This window comes from Mirounga leonina, unplaced genomic scaffold, assembly GCF_011800145.1.
Source record: "Mirounga leonina isolate KUSES-001 unplaced genomic scaffold, KU_Mleo_1.0 Mir_170, whole genome shotgun sequence".
Taxonomy (NCBI): Eukaryota; Metazoa; Chordata; class Mammalia; order Carnivora; family Phocidae; genus Mirounga; species Mirounga leonina.
This window is the reverse complement of record NW_023270433.1, coordinates 23643466-23661698: the sequence shown is the minus strand read 5'-3', so window position 1 is coordinate 23661698 and position 18233 is coordinate 23643466. Positions and strand designations below refer to the sequence as shown.

The 18233-nt window shown below is 44.7% G+C and overlaps 1 pseudogene; it reads left to right on the top strand.

The window, feature by feature from the left end:
* The first annotated feature begins 4691 nt into the window (after positions 1 to 4691).
* Positions 4692 to 6443, top strand: LOC118018139 (annotated as a pseudogene).
* Positions 6444 to 18233: the final 11790 nt, after the last annotated feature.

Here is an 18233-nt window from a genome sequence, read left to right as displayed (position 1 = left end):
TATCTGTTAATATCATATTGCCTGTTACTTTGACCTTTAAAATCATAAAATTCAATTCTGGTAAGTTGCATATACTCTTATATCACTGATGATTCTATCTTCTGAAAAAGAATTTGGTGATATGGATCAAGAAGAATAAAAACATCTATCCCCTTTCAACTAACTCATCTGAATATGCTATGTGCTAATACTTATGATATCTCATCAATGCTCATTAAAATCCTATGAGGTATGAAACAGCATAAGTCAAGTTTACAGGTGAGAAAACTGTAGGTCACGGACATGAAGTAATTTGCCCAAGATCACACAGGTAATAGATCAAAAATCAGGTCTCTGACTCTAAATTCAGTGTTCCTTCTGGAACCAGCCTTCCCTCAACACTGAGTAATCCCACTCCGGGGGATTTTTGCTAAGGAATTTTGCATTTTGATCTTGAAATCAAATATAAAAAATGTTCACTGGGTCACCTGGATGACTCAGTCAGTTGAGCATCCGACTCTTGATTTCAGCTCAGGCCATGATCGCAGGGGCCTGGGATGGAGCCCCACATAGAGTCTGCTTGAGATTCTCTCTCTTCCTCTCCTTCTGCCCCTCACCCCACTTGCTCACTCTCTAAAATAAATGAAATCTTTTTTAAAAAGTTCACTGAATTATTAAAAATGACACCAAAACTTGGAAGCAATCTAAATATCTAATTATAGAATAATTAAGCAAACTGTTATAAATCCACTAGAAACACTATCACTTGACCGTTACAAATGAAAATTTCATAGATTACAGAAACATGGAAACTTTTCAATGTGTATGTATATCATTTTACACACAACTATGTAAAAGTTTATCTATGTAAATAATGACAGGCAGAAAATCAGACAAAATGAAAGTATTATTGCAGGGAAATAGAGTTCTGAGCATTTTTTTTTCTTTACAGGTGTTTTTTAGTGCCATGATGATGTCTTAACAATAAATAGGTTTTAATAACCCTGATTTTTTTCTTTTTTTTAGAGAGAGAGAGAGTGCACACGTGAGTGTGACTGAGGACAGAGGGGGAGAGAGAGGATCTCAGGCAGGCTCTGTACTGAGCATGGAGCCCGACGCAGGGCTCAGTCTCAAGACCCTGAGATCATGACCTGAGCCAAAATCAAGAGTCAGATGCTTAATTGATTGAGCCACCTAGGCACCCCAAATCCCTGATTTTCTAATGCCAGATGTATGTGCTTTCCCAAATTATCTGTTCGATCTGCTGATTCAAATAGATTCAGTTTTGCTTTACAGAAGTAAACATAAAATGAAAACTTTCTTCAAACTAAGATTTTTCTACTTCTATATTTATAGGAAATCTTTTATAATTTATCACTTTCTCTTTGGAACCTTAGAATATATCAAAATCAGGCCAATATCTATGGTTGCCCCTGCCTGTGACTACATTAATTGTGCTATAACAACCATTTGGCATTCAACCACTCTGGCAAAAGAGGAAGAGAAAACAGCAGAAAGCAACTGGAACCTTGCCCTAGCTTCTGGACAACGAGGGGACTCCGATGGAAAGGTGCCTGCTCATTCACTGGGTCACCTGCCCTCAGGGCCTCAGCTAGTCCCAGTCCATAAAGATTCTGAGATTTCCAGTGTTTTAATGGTCACAAGGAGCAAGAATCCACTTAGACTAGCTCAAAGTATGTGGGAGTTGATTATAAGCTTACTAGAGAGATCACTGATGCCCTTAAAGCACAGGAGGTTAGCCTAGCCTTGTGGGACTATGGAAGCTGTCGAACCCAGAGCTTGTCTCTGCTCCTTGCTTTTCTCTCCCTCCTCTCTCCAGCCTGGATCCTAACGCCTCACTCAACTCACTGTTGGGGGGAGATGCAGCCCCAGCCACCCCCACCCCCAGCATTTTCCTCTTTCTCAGGCCCAGCTTCCTCTGCTCCCTCCCCAACCTGTGTCTCAGCTCCTCAGAAAACATCAGGTTCTCTCACAATAAACAGGGTCCCAGTCTGCTGAGAATAAAGACTTAGCAGAAGAGTGCCCAGTGCAAACCCCAAAGGGAAGGTGATGGTCAAGGAGGCTAGTACAAGAACACCCCATCCTGTCGGAAGAAACCAAGACTGGGTGAAAAGTCAGGAGTTGAGAAAATACCCAGGGGAGCAACAATCTGGAGGAGAGAAAAAGAATATTTATCCTCAAAGTAAACACAAAAACGGTAAGTCAGTGAATCTGAACAGGGTCCCAGTTAAGTCCGTGTACCGGTTCTTCCATGTGCTGGCCCAGGCTCTGCAGTGCTGGGGCGCACCATATGGGGCCAAGTGCCAGCTCAGACTTCAGAGGAAATCAGGGAGTTAAGAGGTAAAAGCAATAAAAAAGGGACTGTAGGGGGCACCTGGGTGGCTCAGTCGGTTGGGTGGCTGCCTTCAGCTCGGGTCATGATCCCGGGGTCCTGGGATCGAGTCCCACATCGGGCTCCCTGCTCAGCGGGAAGCCTGCTTCTCCCTCTCCCACTGCCCCTGCCTGTGTTCCTTCTCTCGCTGTCTCTCTAATAGGTAAATAAAATCTTTAAAAAATAAAAAAAAAAAGGGGGACCATAGGTATTTGTTAGCATCAAATGACCCAATACAACATAACGGGGTTGGGGGGTGGGGCAGAAAACTTGGCTCTGCCACTAATTTGCCAAGTGATCTTGAGTAAATCATTCTCTTTGGGCCTCAGTTTCCCCACCTATAAGGTGAAGAGATTGGATTAAAGAAACTTGAGGTCCCCGAAGCAATGACCCTTGAGGCAGTGGTCAGCTCTTACTGGATCATGAGAACCAGCTATTAAATTTGGAGGAACTTTGTGGCTGGTTGTTAAACACGGCTATTATTTAAAAAATTAAATAATATACATTAACAATTAAATAATGATATTAAAATCCAACAGTGAATGGGGCGCCTGGGTGGCTCAGTCGTTAAGCGTCTGCCTTCAGCTCAGGTCATGATCCCAGGGTCCTGGGATCGAGCCCCTCATCGGGCTCCCTGCTCCAGGGGAAGCCTGCTTCTCCCTCTCCCACTCCCCCTGCTTGTGTTCCCTCTCTCACTGTGTTTCTGTCAAATAAATAAATAAAATCTTAAAAAAAAAAAAAATCCAACAGTGAATATATCCCAAATTCACCACTTTCCAGTTACTTTACTACATTTTACTGTTATCTGTGCCAGGGGTCAGCAAACTTTTTCTGCAAAGGGACAAATACTAAATATTTTAGGCATTGAGGGTCAAAGACAGTCTGTCATATGTTGTTTTTTTAACAATGCTTTAAAAAGATAAAAACCAATCTTAGCTCATGGGCTGCACAATAGCAGGCCATGGGTCAGATGTGGCCTACAGGGCGTAATTTGCCAATCACTGATCTATGATCTTGAGGTTATTTACATCTATTTCACTCATATGGTGGAGATACTATATAATTGTGTGCTCTTACACATCTCTGCCCAACTCCATTTTCAGGGTTATCACATTAGTAGCTTAAAATCAGCTATGGTGAAAGTATTTACACTACAGAAATGGGCAAACACTGCCAATCAAGGCTTCTCTTCCTGGAAGCTGGTTGTTAAAAGTTTACCAACACACCACTGTCTTAAGGTCACTGTGGGAGAGAATCACAGAAAACTAAAGTGCTTTACCAACTCACCCAGGAAATCCAGACAGAGAAGCAAAATGTAAAGGGAAAATGCAGTCCATGGAGTCAGAGGAAAAGAAAGACAGGAAGACCCAGCCAGGCACGTCTGGTCATGGCTTAATTAACAGGTGGTCTTTTGTGACCACCCTCGGGATTCAGGCTTCCTCTGCTGTGACTGAGACGTATCCTATTTTTCTCTTTTCTCACTTTGAAAGTGCTATTTCTGTCTGTGCTGCTGTCCTGGACAGTAACAAAGCAGCTGAGGTCTGCCCAGGAGGAGCCAGGGACAGAAAATGTACAAAGGGCTCACAGCTGCGAGGGAGACAAGTCCATGCCACCGGGAAAGGCAGTTTTATGTAGAGCAGCCACCTCTGCTGTTCTGCTGTGGATTTGGGGCTTCTCTTAAAATAGAACGATAAACGTGCAGGTCTAGACTAAGCAGCAATTTTGGTTTTAGGGAAAGCTGATACCCAGCAGGATGAGGATAACCCCGAGAAAGTTTGTTTTCAGCATTTTGGGCTCAATTAACCAGGAAAAGTGCCTGGCAAAAAAAAAAAAAACAAAAAACAAAAAACCAAACCAGGAGTATGCCTTCAGGGTATTTATGAGATGACCCTCCTACAAATTCCCAGACTATAAGCTCTGCCTTTGGAGAAATGAGGTGAAACCTTAACAGTTCTGGAAGAAATCATCTCTGTGCCCTAATCCTCTCTTCAAGTCCCAGGAAAAATCCACCCTGGGTATTTATACTATCTCTCATCCACCTACTCTGCTTCTCCTAGCTGATCATAAGGAAAATTAATGGAAACCAGAAAAAAGTGATATCTTTCCCCAGTTCCCAGTTGCCTAAGTCAAATAGTACAAAATGCTGGGGAAATGGAGGAGAGGAGACAGCAAGGTTTGGTAGGGGTGGTAGATGAAGACAGAGTGGTAAGAGACAGCTACATGGACAAATGGACCCTTGAACTGACCCTTAAAGGAATAGGCAGAGAATAAAAGGAAAAGGCATTTCAGACAAAGGCAATGGAGCAGGTAAATGAAAGTTATGGTTGTTATGTTAAAAGGTGCTCAAGGTCCCACACCAAGGGGGTGGTTCTCAGTGCCTCAAGTTTCTGTCTGGTTCAGCCTACTCGCCTCCACTCCAGCCTCCACTGCGTCCATCAGGATGACCCAGAAGTCCTACAAGGTGCCCACCTCTGGTCCCTGGGCCTTCAGCAGCCGCTCGTACACAAGCGTGCCTGGCACCCACATCAGTTGCTCAGCCTTCTCCCAGGTGGGCAGCAGGAGCAGCTTCTGGGTTGGCCTGGCCACCAGCATGAGTGTGGTCAGGGGCTACATCAGGGCCAGGGGAAGGAGGAACATCACAGCTCTCAGTGAAACAGAGCCTCCTCTGCCCCATTAAGCTGGAAGTGGACCCCAACACCCAGGCCGTGCAAACCCAGGATAAAGAGATCAAGACCCTCAAGAACAAGTTCACCTCCTTTATCAACAAGGTATAGAACTTAGAGCAGCAGAACCAGATTGTGGAGACCAAGTGGAGCCTCTTACAACGACAGAAAACGGCTCAGAGCAACATGGACAACATGTTCAAGAGCTACGTGAACAACTTCGGGCAGCAGCTGGACACAGTGGCCCAGGAGAAGCTGAAGCTGGAGACAGAGCTTGGCAACATGCAGGGGCTGGTGAAGGACTTCAAGAATAAGAACAAGCAAGAGATTAAAGAGAGATCAAAGAGCATGCAGAGATGGGAAGACAAAACTGTCCTTGTCAAAATGGCTGTGGATGAAGCTTCCATGAACAAGGAGGAGCTAGAGTCCCACCTGGAGGGGCTGACTGACAAGAGCAACTCCTTAAGGCCACTGTATGAAGAAGAGAACCAAGAGCTGCAGTCACAGACCTCTGACACCTCCATGGTCCTCTTCATGGACAACAGTGCTCCCTGGACCAGATGGCATCATCACCAAGCTCAAGGCCCAGTACAAGGAGATCACCAACCACAGGCAGGCCAATGCTGAGACCATGTACCAGATCAAGTACAAGGAACTGCAGATACTGGCTGGGAAGCACGGGAATAACCTGTCTCATGCACAAAGATAGACACTTCCGGGATGAGCCAGAACATCAGACAAATCCAGGCCGAAATCTAGGCCGTCAAAGGCCAAAGGGCTCTCCCAGTGATGGGCCTGCCATCACTGATGCAGAGCAGTGTAGGAAGCTGGCCATTAAGGATGCCAACGCCAATGGAGGGTGCCCTGCAGCAAGCCAACTAGGACATGGCGTGGCAGCTGCATGAGTACCAGGAGCTCATGAACATCATGCTGGCCCTGAACATCAAGATCACCACCTACCACACTGCTGGAGGGTGAGGAAAGCTGGCTGGAATCTGGGATGCTGAACACGAGTATCCCTACCAAGACCACCAGCAGCTACTCTGGTGGACTGAGCTCAGTCTTATGGGAGTCTTATGAGCCCTGGCCTCAGCTACAGCCTTAGCTTCTTCCAGTCCAGCTTCAGCTCTGTCAGGGGCTCCAGCTCCTTCAGCTGCTCAGCTTCTCCAAGGCCATGGTTGTAAAGAAGATTGAGACCCGCAATGGGAAGCTCCTGTCTGAGTCGTCTGATGTCCTGTCCAAGTAAACAGCCACTACGGTCCCTCCCAGTCTCTTCTCTCCTGTGGCTGCCATACAGCCTTTGGGGGAATGTGCAAGAGAGTGATTGGGAATAGGAGACCCACCTAAGGCTCAGCCCCACTCCTCATTCTACCCTTCTGGGTAGTCTACTGCCCTGGGTATCCTCTCTTGCCCATGCCCCTAACTAAAAGTCAATTCAAGTGTCTTTTCCCAAATAAAGCTTTAGCTGGCTCCGCCCCCTCACCAAAAAATGCTCAAACTCATTAGTCATGAAAGAAATTCAAATTAGGGACGCCTGGGTGGCTCAGTTGGTTAAGCGACTGCCTTCGGCTCAGGTCATGATCCTGGAGTCCCGGGATCGAGTCCCGCATCGGGCTCCCTGCTCAGCGGGGAGTCTGCTTCTCCCTCTGACCCTCCCCTCTCTCATGTGCACTCTCACTCATTCTCTCTCTCTCAAATAAATAAAATCTTAAAAAAAAAAAAGAAAGAAATTCAAATTAAAAACCACAGTGAGAGTTAGAAAGCCACAAGAGAATATACCCCAACAATGAGAGAACCAGACAATCTATAAAATCATAACTTCCCTTGAGCCCAACAGAGTATGGAGGTTACAAGGCAAATCAGGAGATCTGAATTCCTACGAATAACAAGCCCTACCACAGAGAGACAATACACAAGAACTGTTTCACCCTTGCCAGAGCCTCTTTGGAGGAACAGGGTAAGAAGAAAAGAGCTAGCATTATAACAAATTCTTAAAAGTGAAGTGTGAGTTGGCATGAAGTTAACAATCCATGGGAACCCCAGACAGAAGAGAGGTTCATATTCCCAAGCTCTTTTCCATAATCTCTACCAGGTACTCAAAAGAAAGACTGAGGCAGGCAGGATAGCTGAGAGAGCCCTCATTGGCAACCCCATCCATTTCCAGAACCTTCTCTTATAAGAAGTCAAAACTTCAAACCACTAGGGGAGTGGTAGGCAACTCCCCTCCCCACCCCGGAGGCCCAGGCTAAGATCCTCTGTTTGCAGAAGGGATAGACATGGCCATCTACCTCTGGGGAAGAAGTGGGAAACCTCTCTATCCCCATGGTAACCCTTGCACTGAACAACAAGCAACAGCACTCTCCTCCTGGCAAGGAAGAGCAGAAAACCCCCTTGCAACCAGTCCTCAATAATGACCTACCACTATACACCCCACCAGAATCACTACAATTAATTAGACTGATGATGCCAAAAATTGGCAAGGATGCAGAACAACAAGAACTCCCCTATGCTCCTGGGAAGAGTCTAAACTGGTGCAACCACTGTAGAAAAGTATTTGGCAGTACTGACTAAAGCTACACACATGTATATTCTATGACCCAGCAATTCCACTTCTAGGTATTAATATAAGTGAAATGAGTAGAGACATGAGCCAAAAAGCATATTAAAGAGCTTTCATGACAGATCTATTTGAAATAACCCAAACTGTAAACAATCCAATAATCACCAATATAGTACCATGTATAAATTGTATAATTATGGTTTTTTTCACACATTGGAATAAACACTATACAGCAAAGATAATGAACCACTTCCACCTGCAACATGAATCAATCTAACCAACATGCTGAACAAAAGAAGCCAATTAAAATGAAACCATGAATTCATTTATATGAAGTTTAAATACAGGAAAAACCAATATATGGGATGGAAACCAGACAGCAATTATCCTTTGGAGGGTAGTAAATGGACAGGAGGCAGTGGGGGGTGGGGAACATCTGGAGTCCTGGCGATGTTTGACTTCTTATTCTAGTTCTGGTTATATGGGTGCGCTCATGTTGTGAAAATTCATTAAACTGTACCTTTGTGATTTGACCCCTTTTCCATTTGAACATTACATTTCAACTGAAAAGAAAAGTTTACTTTAAAGAAAAGTGACTGGTACAAAATGTTGAACAAGTCAGCCCTGCTGAAGTGGTGCAAGAGGAGACTGTAGGCAGGTGAGGGCAGAGCTGGAGCATGGAAGGCCTTGAGTTCCAGACCAAAGGGTTTCTCCTTTGGCTCCACAGGCAAAGGAGAGCCACCAAGTGTTTGTGTTTTGTTTTGTGTTTGAGATAATTGTAGATTCATACATTGTTGTAAGAAACATTATAGATGAATCCAACATATCCTTCATCCAGTTTCCCCCAGTGTTGACATCTTCTAGACTTATAGCCCAGAATCACAATTAAGAAATCAGCATTGAGGGGCACCTGGGTGGCTCAGTCGTTAAGCGTCTGCCTTCGGCTCAGGTTGTGATCCCAGGGTCCTGGGATCGAGCCCCACATCGGGATCCCTGCTCCGCAGGAAGCCTGCTTCTCCCTCTCCCGCTCCCCCTGCTTGTGTTTCCTCTCTCGCTATGTCTCTCTCTGTCAAATAAATAAATAAAATCTTTAAAAAGAAAAAGAAAAAGAAATCAGCATTGATACAATCCACCCACCTCATTCAACTTTCAGCACTTGTGCACGCATTTGTGTGTACGTGTGTTTTGTTCTATGCAATTTTATCACGTGTATATATTCGTGTGGCTACCACCACAATCAAGAAACAGCTCCATCACAAGAATTTTCTGTACTACCCTTTCGTGGAATGGTTACACGAATGGTAATACATGTAGACCATGGGATACTACTCAGCAATAAAAGGGAATAGACTATCAACACACAGAGGAATTATGCCCAGTGAAAAAGCCCACCTCAAAACAACTGCAGACGGTAGGGTTCCATTTATATACCATTCTTGAAATGACCAAATGAGAGAGATGCAAACAGATGAGTGGTTGCCAGGGAAGTGGGCTGGGGTGGCAGGGGTGGCTATAAAAGGGAAGCAGTACCAGTTTTTAAGCAGAGGAGTAATAGGAATAGCACAGGCCAGAGAATCTTGCTCATTCTGAGTGCCTCAGCTCTAGCTTTCCAAGACTTGAATCCTCCCCGCCCCCTTACCCATACCATACCACCCCTACCCCCACCCCACTGCCACCCTCAGCATCTGCCTCTTGTGGATCTAATACCTAGTCAATTAGCAATGGCTTGGCCTTTGATTAAAGGGTCCTGTTGACCACGGGTCCTCCCCACTGGCAGCCCAATAGTTTCATCTGTCCGGGCAGTACAGGCACTTGCCCCTCCACACAGTGACTTCTTCTTGGTTCTCCTGCAGACCTCCTAGAGGAGCTGAGAGTCCTTAGACATACTTAGTGCATTAGCTGTCTCAAGAATTTGGGAGGGTGTTTTGGGTTCTTTTCCCTCTCTTGTTCCTGGTTCTTCCCTGAATATTATTCTATTGAACTGTTGCAAAAACAAATACGTTGTTGTCGGGGGCTGGGAGGGGTGGTTAGTATGACATTTCTCTGTTATTTTGAAATGAGACCCATAGGATGTCTCCAGGCACACAGTAAAATCTGACATAATCCAGTTACAAAGAAAGATTAAAGAGGCTGATGATCTGGCATGAACAGGCAACTCCCTTATGCACTAATGGATGGCACACTGGGCCCCAGAAGCCAAATAAGGAGAGAAAGAGCATTTCACAAACACAACCAAGGAGAAAAATCCATGCCATATAGAGAGGCACGCCAGGCCTCAGGACCAACAAACCACTCAGTAGAACTTCAACTCTGTGAGCCAGGCCCTGCACGTCTGGCTGGGGATACCTTCCCTGCAGTAAGGAGACAATTTAAGGTATCAGGAGGGAAGGGCTTCTTAGAGGAGGACCTGTGAGCTGGGCCTAAAGGATGAGTAGCTTGCCTAGTAGTAAAGGGGAGGGGAGAGTGGTATACCAAACAAAGGAAATGGCATGAGGAAAGGTACAGGCATGGAGTAGACAGATGTGACTGGGAAATACGGCATGCAGAGGGAAGTAGGGAAAGTAGAGGCAGAAGAAGTAAGGTCCACTGGATCAAGAAAGATCAGGAAGGGCATCGGCCCTTAAGTGATGGGTTAGCAGTACAAGTTGTTTTGTTTTGTTTTGTTTTTAAGATTTATTTATTTGGGGGGGGAGGGGGAGAGGGGGAGAGAGAAAGAATCCGATGCAGACTCGACGCTGAGCAGGGAGCCCAATGCAGGCTGATCCCAGGACCCTGAGATCATGACCTGGGTCAAAACTGAGAGTCAAGTGCTTCACCGAGCCATGCAGGGGCCCCAACAGTACAAGTTTTGAAAGCAGAGGTACGACTCAGTACTTAAGAAAGATTACTCAAATGGCCCCATGCAAGCAGATAAATTACGGGGGTGAGACTCTAGTTTGAGAGATCAGTAAGGAGCCCACCGCCTTCCTTCATCCTCCTAAGATTGAGCCAAAGAAATGATCCAACTTCCCAGGAGATTTACATGTTAAGGTGGTTTGACTGCAAGCACTGTCTTCTCTTGTTGGGACATGACTTGTCAAAACAAGGATCAGGCTTTTGCTGAATGAAAAAACAAAAAAGCATTGAGCATTCTTTAAAAGGAGTAGGGGCTCCCAGTGCAAGGCTGCGATTCATGCCTTCCTGAGCCTGAATGGTGAACCATCAGTGAGCTGCAAAGCCACCCTGAGAAAGATCTAGTGCTGTGTCGAGGCTGGAGAATCAGGATGCCTGCACACACCTGGCAGATGGGAAGAGGCTGACAGGTATCTGTATGGAGGTAAGCTAAGGAGCCTCCAGGGAAGGCACATACCCTGCGGGTAAGAAACATCCTGTTAAGCTGTAAGAAACTCCTAAGGATGGGAACATTCTGAGCTCAGCCAGGTATCTGTCCTTCTAATTTGTCTCTCGACTCAGCCCCCAGTGGGATCATGTCAGACTTCTCTGCTGAGCAAAAGGCTGGAAATAAATATGGAAACACTCTGGAGCTCACGCAGCTCTGCCTGGGGGACCCTCCCCCAGAGTGTAGTAAAAGTAGAGGAGACGATCCTCCTCCATACGCTGCTGGCATCTGAGGGCTGTGGGGGCAGGCGCCAGGGAAGAACTGTGGGAGGAGTCACAGCCAGCTACAGACGGGCACAGAACAGGGTCCCTGGCCGAGTCTACCTTAGAGCAGCGATGTCCACCACAGGAGTGGTCACACCCTGCGGAGTTCTCCAGGGGGGCACAGCATGGACGTTGACAACGGTGGATAGGCTCTGCGCTCATCAGAAACACACCCTGAAGAGTGGCTGGGGGCCCAGACGGAACCTCTGCATAGGCACTCAGGGACCAAATTAGGTTAATTTGTGTCCCAGTGTGAAGGCATGACTGCCTCACCAAAGGGCTCATCTGTCAAGTTCTGAATGTTGTTCATACCAGAAAATATCAATACTTGTAGGACTATTTAATATTAAAGCAGAATTAAAACTTAACTAGGGTGGGGGCCCCTGGGTGGCATAGTCTGTTGGGCATCCCACATCAGGCTCTATGCTCAGCGTGGAGTCTGCTTGAGATTCTCTCTTCCTCTCCCTCTCTGCCCCTCCCACTCATGCACGCCCGTGCTCACTCGCGCTCTCTCACACACACACATAAATATTTAAAACTTAACTAGGATGGGAACAAAACGATTTGACATATCTCCTCTGAGCATAATAGCTTCGAGGAATAGACGTTTGTGTAAAAACTTCCGCATTATTCCTACTGTTTCCAGTTACATACGTGCATCCCATTACCTCTGTCATTTACCTGCATCCCTTTCTCAGGAACCAACCCTACCTATATACAAATGTTTAGGTAACTTGGGACTTTCAAGCAGATTGTCATGATGAAATTCTGGAATATCAAATGTCAAGACCAGGGCCCCAGACAAGATAACAGGAGGAACTCTTGTTTGATGGGTTACTATGGTGAAGGGAGGTTGATGGAATTGAAAAAAAAATCTAGGGGAATTATTGTAATGTGAGAGATTATAAAATCATTGTGTAAGTCTCTATACCTAAGCTGGGCACGAACTAGGATAACTACCCTCCTTGGATGAGGTAGACACTATGTGATCCATAAAATATCCAAAGATTTTCCTGCTAAGACTCTCTGCTCCAAGTTACTTCAGGATCCCAAGAGCCCAACTTACTGAGATGGGGCCTGAATAGCAGTTATAATCAAGGTGTTGCTTCCTTTCCAGTCCCAAGTTGAGAGTCCTATTACAAACACATAGCTCAAATATCGCTGTGCTACATCAATAAACTGGTACAAACTGGCCTTCTTTCTGTCCCTCAAACATGCCAAGTTTTTTCTGGCTTCTCAACTGTTCTCCTCTTTCTCGGGAACACTCTGAGCCTAGAGCTTTGCACAACCACCTCTTTAGCATGCAGGTCTCAGTTCAAATGTCACCACCTCAGGGAGTGGGGGTGCTCCCAGGGTGTTGGTAATGCTCTATTGCTTGTCCTGAGTGGTAGTTAACTACATGTGCTCACTCTGCAGAAATTCATCAAACTGTACACTTAGGACATGCACACATTTTTGCATGTATGTTATACTTCAGTGAAAGTTTACTTTACAAAATAAGTCACCTCCTCAGAGAAGCCTTCCCCAACCATCCCATGGCCCCCACCCTCCAACTCTCATGTTAGCCTTATTGTCTTGACACTATATTTCAAACTAACTTGTCTATGTTTGTGTTTACTTATTGATTTTCTGTCTCCTTGTCTAGAATATAAGCACCAAGAGACAACAAGGACAATATCTGTCTTGTTCCATGCTGTATCCCTATTGTTCATAACAGTGCCTGGCAAAGAGTAATCAAGAAAGAATGAATACATGAATAAATGGATAGCAACTCTCCCCCAGCCCTGTTGTGAATTATCTGCATACTTGGAATGTCTCTGAATGAAGGATGAAGATGTCTCCTTTTGGGAGTCAGAGAAACCAAGGATTCTCAAAGCTTTGAGACCATAATACACTCTGGTCAGTGAAGGAGCATACATTTCTCCTGGTGGAGCTGCAAAGACCCTGCCCTGAAATCCCTGAGTCCTGGGACCCCTTGCAGGCTGTGTGATCTCCCTGCCTCAGTGGCAGCTCTCTCCACCCAGTGTGGGACTTGAACTTACAACCCTGAGATCAAGAGTCGCATGCTCTACCAACTGAGCCAGCCAGGTACCCCTAAGCCTTTTAAAGTAATATAAACGGGAATATAAAACTTTTAAACAGACTATCATCAATATTATTTTTTTAAAGATTTGAGAGACAGCGTGCATGTGTTTGAGTGGGGGAGGGGCAGAGGGAGAGAATCTTCAAGCAGACTCCCTGCTGAGCACGGAGCCTGACATGGGACTTAACCTCACAACCCATGAGATCATGACCTCAGCTGAAACCAGGAGTTCGACATTCAACCAACTGAGCCACCCAGGCACCCCAGTCAATATTATTATTTTAAGAATAATTCAAGGAACGGCAATGGCCTTTAGTAGCATTTACTTTTTTAAAAAATATAACTTCATGCAACAATTTTTGAGTTCCCCCTACTATAGGCAAGGCATTGTTGAGGGGTTCAAAGATGAATGGGTCTCATCCCATAGAATTCAACTACGAATGGAGGAGGTCAAGCAGCTGTATACTGAGTTTGTTGTGATTTCTCCTCTATTTTGGGCCCCCTGTGACCACCACTTTGTTTTTTTCATACATTTGTTCTTCCATTCTTTCATTCAGTCATTCAAGATCTATGTTGAAGAATGTTCACATGTCAGACATTATGCCAGGTGCTGGAATCACAATGACGCACTGAAACAGATGTGGTACATGTCCCCGTGAAGTTAGCAGCCCAGAGTGATGCAGTGTATGTAGTGTGGGAACACCTTGAGTTCCTTTGGTTCGAGAGGGAGGTTCTTCGTGCAGGAAATGGGAGCAGGACAGTAAAGTCTCTCCTTCAGTTTCTCACTCTTCTTTCTCTGCCACAGCACATCACAACCTGGACTAGCCACGTTTCACACGCCCAATAGCCACACACGGCTTAAGGTCACCTTACTGGACCTTGCAGTTCTAGGTCCTTGCTACTCCAAGTGCAGCCTGCTAACCGACTGCATCTGTACCACCTGGGGGCTCATCAGAAATGTCAGAACTCATTTACTTTTAGATGGTATTAAGAATAGATGGAAACCAAAAGGGATTGATGACTAAGAAAAAGGTGTGCTTGTGTGTCTATATTAAAAAAAAAAAAAAAAACAGTGGCAGTCTGCAAGGGAGCAAGACTGAATTTTCTAGGGTACTAGTCACATTCTGTTGTGGGGTTTTTCTTTGTTTTGGTTTTTTTCGGGTTTTTTTGAGAGAGAGAGAATGAGAGCGTGCAAGCAGGGAGGGGCAGAGGGAGAAGGAGGGAGAATCTCAAGCAGGCTCCACACTCAGCAGGGAGCCCGACAAAGGGCTTAATCCCATGACCCTGAGATCATGACCTGAGCAAAATCAAAAGTTGGATGTTTAACCAACTGAGCCAACCAGGCACCCCTGGTCATACTCTGTTTCTTAATCAGAGTGCTAATTGCATGAGTAGATTCCATTTATAAAAATTTGAGCTCCACACTTAAGATTTTTATGTTTTTCTCTATGTAATTATACTTTAACAAAGGAGTGTTTCAAATATGTGGCAAACCTGACTCTATCTCCCTGGACTACTGTAGAGAACACCTCCACTCCCCCTGCGTGTCTCCTGTACTCTCCCACTCCGGACACACTCACAACACTCCTGCCACCAGGGGTGGTGGGTCTTTCTCCCACACTCAGTCAGTTCTGTGACGCCAGCCTGACGTCCTGCAACTTAACTCATTTCTGACACGATCTACCCAGAGATGGCGTCAGATCCCACAGGTGGAGGGCTCAGCCCCACAAGACTGCCCCCCACCCCACCACCACTTCAGATGCCAATAGCCAGTCCAGGTTGTCACCTGCGCTTCTGACCAATGGGCTCTAAATGGAAGGTTCCTACTACCCATTCCTCAGGTTCAATTATTTGCTAGAACAGCTCACAGAATTCAGGGAAACACTTACCAGTTTATTATGTAATAAAGGATATAATAAAGGATACAGATGAACAGCCAGATGAGATAATTAGGGGCAGGTCTCGGAACTTCCGTCCCTGTGGAGTAGGGGTGTGTGATCCTCCCGATAAGTGGATGTGTTCACTAACCTGGAAGTTCTCCAAACCCCATACTTTCGAGATTTTTATGGAGGCTTCATCACAGAGGCATAATGGATCATTAACTTCATTTCCAGTCCCTCTCCCCTCTCTGGAAAACGGGGTGGAACTGAAAATTCCAAGCATCTAATCATAGCTTGGTCTTTCTGGAGACCAGAGCCCATCCAGGAGCCCACCGAGAGGTCATCTCATTAAAACAAAAGACATTGCTATTACCCAGGAAATTACAAGGGATTTAGGAGCTCTGTGTCAGGAATCAGGATCAAAGACCAAATATTAGAACAAAAGATGCTCCTAGTGCTCTTATCACTTAGGAAATTAAAATTAGGTTTAATTAATATAGTTTTTTCTATTATTTCACAGCTACTAAAATACATGACATAGGCTTCTACAAGATGTCCCTAATTGCTGATATTTTTAATTGGATAGTAGAAAGATTCCCCACTGGCTATAAGACTGACCTAATGGAAATGACCTATTTTGCCAATTAACAAATTCAAATTTCTATTTATACTATCACTGTGGAGAACTGCTTACATCCTTACTTAGGTAGAAAGTTCCTGATTACATTTCTCTGTGTCAAATAATTTGTTAACCTTCGGTCCTGCTATAATACCCATAACACAGACACATAAGCAGAGTTCAGAGAAATCAAATATTTTCACTTATTTATGGACATTGATTCTCTCATTCAGAGCAAAACCATCTGCATAAAGTTCATAAACAATTAAACTTAATAAATAATATATGTGATTTTAGTTAATTAACTTGCAAATTGATTCCCCTCCCTCCCCAGAATGGCCAGAAGTTTATAAGAGTCTCATCAAAGTTTTAAGACCTGAATCAATTAGGTCCATTAATGAAACTCTTTCTACTGTTGGCACCCATTCAGTTCTACACATATGTCCCAGGCCCTTGGTTGTGCTTATCTCTGTGGTTATTAAAATAACTAAGATGAATCCAATGCCATAACCCTGCGCTACAGAGCCAGCTTACCAAGCAATCCTGCCTGCCAAAAGACAGTTTGAACTTCAAATAGTTAATGGTAGGCATGATTAGTATTAAATGGGTTTTTGTAAAACAACACAAAATGACTTATTTCCTGATTTTTTTTAAAAAGTTTATTTATTTATACATTTCTCCCTATTTCAACATTTTATCTGTTTTCCTGAAATACTTCCAAATGAACTAAAATTAAATGTGTGCTTTTACATTTCCTGTGGGAAACAACTGGAGAAGTCTTTGAAAATTGCCTAAAATTTCACAAAGCCCCTCAAAGCCTTCCCAAGAATCAAAGAAACTGCTGGAAATTTTTAAATAAATAAATGAATGAACGAAAGAATGCTTCTTTTTTCCTAAATGGGAAATACTTTTATTCTTACCACTTGCTCAGAGTCCACGGATCTCTTCTCCAAATGGGTTAATCATATCACAAATAGTTTCCAGGCAAATGCAATAGCTATGACACCTCTTCCCCCACCTTTCTCAATGGACCTTTTCCTGCAAATGAGGTGAAAATCACATTGAACTGTGTTGTTGTTTTTTTTAATTTTTTTATTCTTATGTTAATCCCCATACATTACATCATTAGTTTTAGATGTAGTGTTCCATGATTCATTGTTTGTGCATAACACCCAGTGCTCCATGCAGAACGTGCCCTCCTCAATACCCATCACCAGGCTAACCCATCCTCACCCCCATTTCCCTCTAGAACCCCCAGTTTGTTTTTCAGAGTCCATCGTCTCTCATGGTTCGTCCGCCCCTCCGATTTCCCCCCCTTCATTCTTCCCCTCCGGCTACCTTCTTTTTTTTTTTCTTAACATATATTGCATTATTTGTTTCAGAGGTACAGATCTGAAATTCAACAGTCTTGCACAATTCACAGCGCTCACCAGAGCACATACCCTCCCCAGTGTCTATCACCCAGTCACCCCCTCCCTCCCACCCCATCCCCCACTCCAGCAACCCTCAGTTTGTTTCCTGAGATTAAGAATTCCTCTTATCAGTGAGGTCATATGATACATGTCTTTCTCTGTTTGACTTATTTCGCTCAACATAATACCCTCCAGTTCCATCCACATCGTTGCAAATGGCAAGATCTCATTCCTTTTGATGGCTGCATAATATTCCATTGTATATATATACTACCTCTTCTTTTTTTTTTTTTTAAGATTTTATTTATTTATTCATGAGAGACAGAGAGAGAGAGAGAGGCAGAGGGAGAAGCAGGCTCCCAAGGAGCAGGGAGCCCGATGCGGGACTCGATCCCAGGACGCTGGGATCATGACCTGAGCCGAAGGCAGACGCTTAACCATCTGAGCCACCCAGGCGCCCTATACCACCTCTTCTTTATCCATTCATCTGTCGATGGACATCTTGGCTCTTTCCACACTTTGGCTATTGTGGACACTGCTGCTATAAACATCGGGGTGCACGTACCCCTTCAGATCCCTACATTTGTATCTTTGGGGTAAATACCCAGTAGTGCAATTGCTGGATCGTATGGTAGCTCTATTTTCAACTTTTTGAGGAACCTCCATACTGTTTTCCAGAGTGGTTGCACCAGCTTGTATTCCCACCAACAGTGTAGGAGGGTTCCCCTTTCTCTGCATCCCCGTGAACATCTGTCGTTTCCTGACTTGTTAATTTTAGCCATTCTGACTGGTGTGAGGTAGTATCTCACTGAAGTTTTGATTTGGATTTCCCTGATGCTGAGCGATGTTGAGCACTTTTTCATGTGTCTGTTGGCCATTTGGATGTCTTCTTTGGAAAAATGTCTGTTCATGTCTTCTGCCCGTTTCTTGACTGGATCATTTGTTCTTTGGGTGTTGAGTTTGATAAGTTCTTTATAGATTTTGGATACTCGCCCTTTATCTG